At 33.5% G+C, this 8,154-nt stretch overlaps 1 protein-coding gene across 1 annotated transcript in view; it reads left to right on the top strand.

Moving 5' to 3' along the window:
• Positions 1 to 309: 309 nt before the first annotated feature.
• Positions 310 to 8,154, top strand: part of LOC123534148 (D-aminoacyl-tRNA deacylase 2-like) — a 42,547-nt gene continuing 34,702 nt past the window's right edge. Inside the window, exon 1 of the mRNA XM_045316247.2 lies at positions 310 to 688. The gene's annotated coding sequence lies outside the window, so the exon portion shown is untranslated. The remainder of the gene's footprint in view (positions 689 to 8,154) is intronic.

Below are 8,154 nucleotides of genomic sequence, written 5' to 3'. Positions count from 1 at the left end.
GAATTGCAGATCCAGGCTCGGCAATTATACAAACGTATAACCATAAGTGATTATTTGATATGTCCGGCTCTATTGCATGTCAAGATATCTTTTAATGGTACATGTATCTATGAAGGTACGTAGGTATGTACATACAGTAGTTATAGTTGCATGGTACCAGTGATTTCCGGATATGGCTTTGTTAAGCTGTCGCCAATTACTTGGAAAATAATGACTTGCAGATCCAGACTCGACCATTATTGTATAAATTCTGTTCCAGTGTACGTGTTCTACGCCGAGACAGTGAGTTCATGTGTCCGCACTGCCTGCCAAGTGATAACTAAAGTGAAATCCAAAAACACAAAAATTGTAAATATTGTTTATTTGTTGCAATTAACAGTTGGTTGTCATGTTTTGGTGTTAAATTTTCCAGAACTGTAGTTAAAATTGTTAACATTCCATATACTTATGACATAGTGCCTATACACAACTTAACTAACATATGACAGTGCTGGCTTTCCATAGTTTGAAAACAGATGAGTGATTTTCACAGTAGCACGATATAATGGAGTGACCTATTTTTTACCCAGTTTCTACATGGCTACTTGTTTTTGACGTTTTTTGCCAGATAAAAGGACATTTCCTGGGGATTCTTTGAATGATTAGAAAGGAGAGGGATTAAATGATTTCATATTGGTGAAATATAAAGGTAAGCTATATTTTCTTTATTGCACTAAGCGGTAAACTTTAACTAGATCGATACAGTGGGGTTCCAGGCTACATGTAAACATAAACGATTACTAGTATTAGATATGAATTCCTGAGATATTTCATGTAAACAAATTAAACTTTTCTTGTTTCGTTCCGTTTCGCAAAGTACTAATACCTGTGTGGGTATTGGTACTTTGCGAAACGGAACGAAACGAGAGAGGAAAGGCTAATTTGGTTATATATATGTATTATGTAATTAAAGATGCTGACAACTACAAATAAAAAAAAAAGTTTGAAGGAGAATCAGATTTTATAACACACTGTTACATGCAAGGAAGTATACAAAAAGTATTTCCTTCACAAACATACATATTAAGTGAAGCAAATTCAGTATTGTTTGACAGTAATGAGAGGTTAAATCTTACAAGTTTATTTGACCAAACAATTATGGAAAATTCTGTAAGTACTTCTGAAACTACCCCACCCATTCAAGGCACACAAAGTATGTCAGAACCTACCCTACCCAACAAAGAAAAAATGTGTAATGAAGGAAATCCAACAAACGTAGACATTATGAAGTGTTTAAACAGAATTGACTCAAAATTAGCTGATATGGACTCACGATTAAAATCGCTGGAATCATTAGAGGCTAAAGTGGACAAATTTGAAAATGAGAGAAGTTGTGGAATTATGTACACGATAAGCATAATCAGACTCTAGAACGGGTAAAACAGGTGGAGGAAAAGGCTGAATGCAATGAATTCGCCATTGGTGTTGTGGACAGTACGGTTGTGGAAATAGAGAAAGAGAGAGATGAATTGAAGGAGGAGAGTGTGTATTTACAGTCACAATCCATGCGAAACAACCTTGTGTTTGGTAACATTAGAGAGGCCCCAACAGAGACATCGACAGAAACCGAAATAAAATTAAGGAACTTTATAAAAACGGATTTGAAGGTAGACGAAAAAGTGGTGGATGCCATCCAGTTTGAGAGAGTTCATCGTATGGGAGGTAAATCGCCTGCCAATAAAGGGAGAAAAATCGTGGCAAAATTTTCGTTGTTTAAGGAGAGAGAGATGATAAGAAAGCAGTGGAAAGATATACAGGGAACGGACTTTTTCATGCATGAGCAATTCCCGAAGGAAGTCAACGATAAGAGGCGTAAGCTGTTACCCCAACTTAAAGAGGCAAAAAAGAAGGGAAAGAAGGCATGGTTGGCGTACGATACTTTGTACATTGATGGAAGGCCGATGAGAGAAGAAAATTAGGGATTCGAGGAGGATGGGCTCAACATTTTATCGTGGAATGTAAATGGGTTAACGGTCAGTAAGAAAAATTCACCTGAATTCACAAGTTTGATTTCAAAAAACGACATAGTGTTTTTATATGAATCGTGGACCAGTAAAGATAGTGATATTGAACTCTCAGGCTATACTTCGCATAACTTTTACAGAAAATTCCAGAACAGGAACGCTAGAAGATGTAGCGGTGGTATTGTATTATATTATAAAGACCATTTAAAACCTGGTATTGAAATTGTAAGAACACACTGTGATACTATAATTTGGTTAAAATTAGACAAGAACTTTTTTCATTTGGAAAATGATATATTTATTTATGGATTTTATATATGGGGTGAAGATTCACCCGCATATAACATATCCAATGTAGATTTATTCGATACTATTCAAAATGATGTACATGATTTTGAGAATTCGGGTTTCCTTTTTTTAACCGGAGACTGGAATAGCTGAGTGGGAGTAAAAGACGATTTTATTACACTGGATGCTTATAATTGTCACATTGACGACGAGGATTATGTTCCCGATCAACCCATAAGCTGGGCCTCATTGGATAAAGTATGTAATAGTTTTGGGACAAGATTGCTTGACCTTTGTAGAGCTACCACGTTACGCATTTGTAATGGTAGATTAGCACGTAATTATAATTATGGTATGTTTACCTATAGATGCCAGTACAAATGGGGCGTCCGTTATTGACCTACTGTTAGCGAGAGAAAAGGATTTCCCGCTATTGTGTGATTTTTACATAGACTCGTTAAACAAATACAGTGATCATGCCCCACTTTCGTTCTCATTGAGATGAAATGTTGTCACTGAGACGACAAAGTTTAAAAACTCAGTCAGCTATAAGTGGAACGAGAATTACAAGGAGGCATTTCGTTCTGGATTAATTGCAAAATTACCAGATTTAAATCATTTAACAAGATTTATAAATATTGATAATAGAGAATCCGTAAATGATGTATTAAACAACTTCACGAGTATTGTACGAGAGGTTGCAGACCCATTATTTTTAAACTCTTGTAAAAATAATCATAAAACTTGTTTCAATGAAAATTCTATAGTCAATCATGCAGAATGGTTTGACTTAGACTGTGTACAAGCGAGAAGGCGTTATTTAGATGCTTTGAATGTTTTTAACCGGCTTAATCTAGTACCAGTAGGGAACAATTTTGTACGTTGAAAACGAATTACAAAGATTTGTGTCGTAGAAAAAGAAATATTTTTGAAAAGAAAAAAATATTGGAAATAGGTCAAATGAAAAACGCAAAACCTAAAGAGTTTTGGAAATTTTTCAAACGTAAAAGCAGCAATCGAAATAACATCCCTTTAAATGATTTTAAACATTTTTTTGCAGAACTAGGTACAGATATGTTTCAATGTTACAATCAGGAAGCAGAGGATTTTTGCGAAGATTACGATTTTAATAATTTAGACTGTGACTGTGAAGAATTAAATCGGCGCATAACGGTAAATGAAATTATTACAGCTGTTAAGGGTCTTAAAAAAGAATCAGCTATGGGGAATGATTGTATTATGAATATGTATTTGATTGAAAGTATAGATATTTTGTCATCACATTTATGTGACATTTTTAACGCTATTTTGGATTCGGGCTATTTTCCGGATAAATGGACGGAGGGGATTATTATTCCCTTACACAAAGAGGATGATGTTATTGACGTGAACAATTATAGAGGGATAACATTAGTTAGTTGTTTGTCTAAGCTGTTTACTTCGATTTTGAATAAACGCATAGTATCCTTTTGTGAAAATAATAATGTAATATCGGATGCCCAATTCGGGTTCAGGAAAGGCCGTTCTACTATTGATGCTCTATCTATTATATTAAACACTGTACAAAAATAAATTAATGAAAATAAGAGACTACATTGTGTATTTGTGGACATGAAAAAGTGCTTTGATACAATATACAGAAATGCATTATGGTTGAAATTATATAAAAATGGAATACAAGGTAAACTGTTAAGAATTATCAAAGATATGTATAAAAAGGTTAAATCTTGTGTAAGAAACTGTAATGAATATTCGGAATTTTTCGAATATGCAGTAGGCTTAAGACAAGGGGAGATAATGTCGCCGATTTTATTTTCTCTTTTCGTGGAAGATCTGGAGTTATTTCTACAAGATGATATAATTTCTGGTTTAATTATCGACGATATAGTACTTATTTTATTATTATTTGCAGATGATATGGTAATAATTATAGGTTATTAGCTTTGTATCGGGAAATATGCACGAGTTCTTTAGTGGAAATATTGCGCGACTTTAGGAGCGCAATATTCTTCCGCTAAAGAACGAGTGCATATTTTCCGATGCAAAGATAATAACCTTTTTATTACATACGCATCTACAAGTATAAATATAATGTTCCTATCATGAATTAGTTCAATAGCCTGAACAGCATTGACAATACTGAAATAAAAAAAAAATAGTGCAACAACAGACACTAAATTACGTCACGCATCCGATATGAAAGTCAGGCGTCAGTATATGGAAAAATATTGACGTTTCCGGTACCAGTGTAACTTAACGGGAAATAGAAACGAGTATGTAATAATAGGCAAAACACCACAGGAACTCCAGGACAAGTTAAATTTATTGTTTGATTATTGTAATATGTGGGGTTTAGAAGTTAATACACTGAAAACAAAGATTATGGTATTTAGAAAAAGGGGGTGGATTAAAACATAATGAATGTTGGACATATAATGGGCAGAATATTGAAGTTGTAAATGATTTTAGCTACCTAGGTACAGTTTTTAATTATACTGGAAATTTTACGAAAAATCAGGAATACTTGACGGGAAAGGCACTAAAGGCATTAAATGTTTTGTTAATCAATTGTAAGAAAATTAGATTGAAACCAAAAGTATTATGTCAGCTGTTTGATGCATTTGTCGAGTCTATATTGAACTATGCCGCAGATTTATGGGGAAATACGAAATCTAAGGAACTGGAAAGAATCCATTTAAAATTTTGCCAAAAGCTGTTAAAAGTCAGAAATAATACATGTTCTATAGGGGTATATGGAGAATTGGGAAGATACCCTTTGTATATAAGTAGGTACCTTTGAATTGTAAAATATTGGTTTAAAATCTGTAACACAGATAATATTATTTTAAACAAGGTATATGTGCAATCACTAGAGGATTGTAATAAAGGGTATAAAAACTGGGTTTCAAACGTTAAAAAATTACTTTGTGATTATGGCTTTGCAATTGTTTGGTATGAACCAGATTCTGTAGATTATAATCACTTTATATGTGACAGCGTGTTATTGACTGTTTCATACAAGGCTGGATTGTAAATGAGTCAAGTAGTATGCTTGAATTGTATAATAATTGTAAAGTTATATTTGGTTACGAATTGTATTTAGATTTATTGCCGAGTACTTTAAGATTGTTTATTTCAGAATCTCAGCTCATGCTCTGAGAATCCATACTGGAAGATATGCTTACAACAGAATTCCAAAAAAATGAAAGATACTGCCAGTGTTGTAATACGGTTGACCTGGAAGATGAATACCACTTTGTACTTATATGTCCATGTTATATTGATTTAAGAAAAAGATTTATCAAAACATATTATTTCGTTAGACCTAGTATGGTGAAGTTTATAGAACTGTTACAATCACAAAGTAGAAATGTACTTTATAAATTAGCTCTATACTATAAAGGCGCTATGTTAATTAGAAGCAACATTATAAATATTACTTCTTGATCTTCCCATACCGAGGGGGATTAGCCATCCTCACTTTAAACACAATATTGAGAAATGAGAAGGTTATATAGCACAATTTACTTTTCATTTCAACTGACTGTGTGACCTTGTTAATATTTATGTATATATAGAGTTGTATTTTGAACTTGATGATGTACTATGTACAAGTCATAATAAAACGTATGTTCTGTTCTGTTCATACAAACTCTCCTATCATCTCTAAACATAAAAAGGCGACTTGCAGATACAGACTCGGCAATTATACATACATACAACCATAAGTTATAGTGTGTTGCATGGTACCAGTGATTTCCGGTTATGGCTTTGTTAAGCAGTCGCCATTTACTTGAAAATAATGACTTGCAGATCCAGGCTCGACCATTATTGTACACGCAAACATAAACGGTTATTAGATATGAATTCCTGAAATATTTTATGTAAATAAATTAAAATTTTCTCGTTTCGTTCCGTTTCGCAAAGCACCAATACCTGTGTGGGTATTGGTACTTTGCGAAACGGAATGAAACAAGAGAAAATCTATTTCATTTCTTTATGTTTTGCGTATCATGAGTTTCATCGGACATTATACATCATTCGACAGTTTATGTTTACAAGACTTTATATAGGGTTGCTCTAATTCAAATACTATTGCGCTTGTTAACAGATGTATGCATTTATAATCATTCAGTGTTATGCTTTTAACTACTATGAATGTATATCAAAGAAAAGATAGGGTTTTATTTTTTTTTCACCAATATATTTAACCCCTTTTAATGTTTGCTTCGTTCCGTTTCGCAAAATACCAATACCTGTGTGGGTAATGGTACTTTGCGTAACGGAACGAAACAAGACAAAACATGTTTCATACATGATGTTTTGCATATCCTTAGTTTCATCGGACATTATACATCATTCAACAACTGATGTTTATACAGGGTTCATGTAATTTACTCAGTTCTAGGACAAGGGGTAGTTGGAGAATCAATTTTGATTTGGAACTTTCAGGCTTAATTAATAATTCAGGAAATCAGACACTGAACTTGTTGAAAAAGAGCTATGTGATTTTCATTTATTATAAAAACAAATCAATGCTTTTGCTTTTACATTGTGAACATAGTTGAGATGCGACACACATTTTTGATACCAAAAATGTTTCTTACTGCTTTTTATTTATTAATAAAATTATGCAACATTGAAACATTGAGACTAGAAATAGAAAGCTAAGTCATCAAAACTGGGGACTTAAAGAGTCTGTGCTGTTGCCATACACATGTGTAGTTTTTTTTGTTTTACACATTCCTTCTTATCATTTCACACATTGTCCAGATTTGACCACTGTCGTAATCTATAGCCCCATAGCTGAGTGTTAATGTTCATTTTATTGACTTGGAGGTTAATAATAATTACATGCATCATCTTAGCAATCTAGGAGAAATTCCCTCTCTACCCTTGTCCTATAACTGTACCATAATATTTTGATTTTTAAGATTTAAATTTGATTTTTTATTTTCCCCCATATGGTGCCCCTCGTTCCGTTTCGCTTCGTTTCGTTCCGTTTCACAAAGTACCAATAGTCGGCTGGACCGCTTCACTTTGTAAAAAAATGCAATACACTATTCATTCTGACAGATGTGAGGAGAAAATGTCACTTCAAAGTGATTTTGTGTTTCTCTCGGATAGATTTCTAAAGAGAAGGTATTTGCATTTGTCTTCAGAACATTGTGTCAAAGCCTTGCATTGATATATTTGTATGTAACCCTATGGGAAATTAATTGTACTTTGGGGCCAGATTTCGGGACTCCCAATGGAGGTCAAGTTGACACACGCCTGGTAAACTACAGAGCTACCTCTTTAAGAGGTATACGGTAAACTGCTCTGTCGCAACTTCCGAGGTAGTGCACGTCGCGATATAAGAACATCAACAAAAGTGAGAGTCATCATATTTTTTGGATTTTTACAAGCAGTGTATCGAATATCAAAAATCGGGGAATGGTAGGCGATTTAGATATGATTTAACTTTTCAGAGAACTTTAAGTTTGCTAATTCATTCTTAATTTGTAGTCATGGTGATGTTTACCAACAAGCTGATTTTGCAGTAAATTTGGCCATTTCGTCATGAAAGCACTTTCATTGTCAAAAATTTACATTTTAACTAATATTAAGAAGCAAACTGAGTAGACGTGAGATAGCTGTAAAATATACAATGCATTTGGAAATAAAATATGTACAGAAAATGATTCGGGAGTAAAATTATTCACTTTTTATTGAGAGAGATAGCTCTGTCGTGAAGGAGATAGTCATGTCGCTAAGGAGATAGCTCTGTGTTGCATAACAGTTTTGAGCAGTGTTGAATGTATCCGGATAGTAGTTATGTCCACTTACGAGATCAATTCAATTATCTCATTTTTATATTTAT

The sequence above is a fragment of the Mercenaria mercenaria genome, chromosome 1 (genome assembly GCF_021730395.1).
Source record: "Mercenaria mercenaria strain notata chromosome 1, MADL_Memer_1, whole genome shotgun sequence".
Taxonomy (NCBI): Eukaryota; Metazoa; Mollusca; class Bivalvia; order Venerida; family Veneridae; genus Mercenaria; species Mercenaria mercenaria.
Note: the sequence above shows the minus strand (reverse complement) of the source record. Positions and strands in the feature narration are given on the sequence as shown.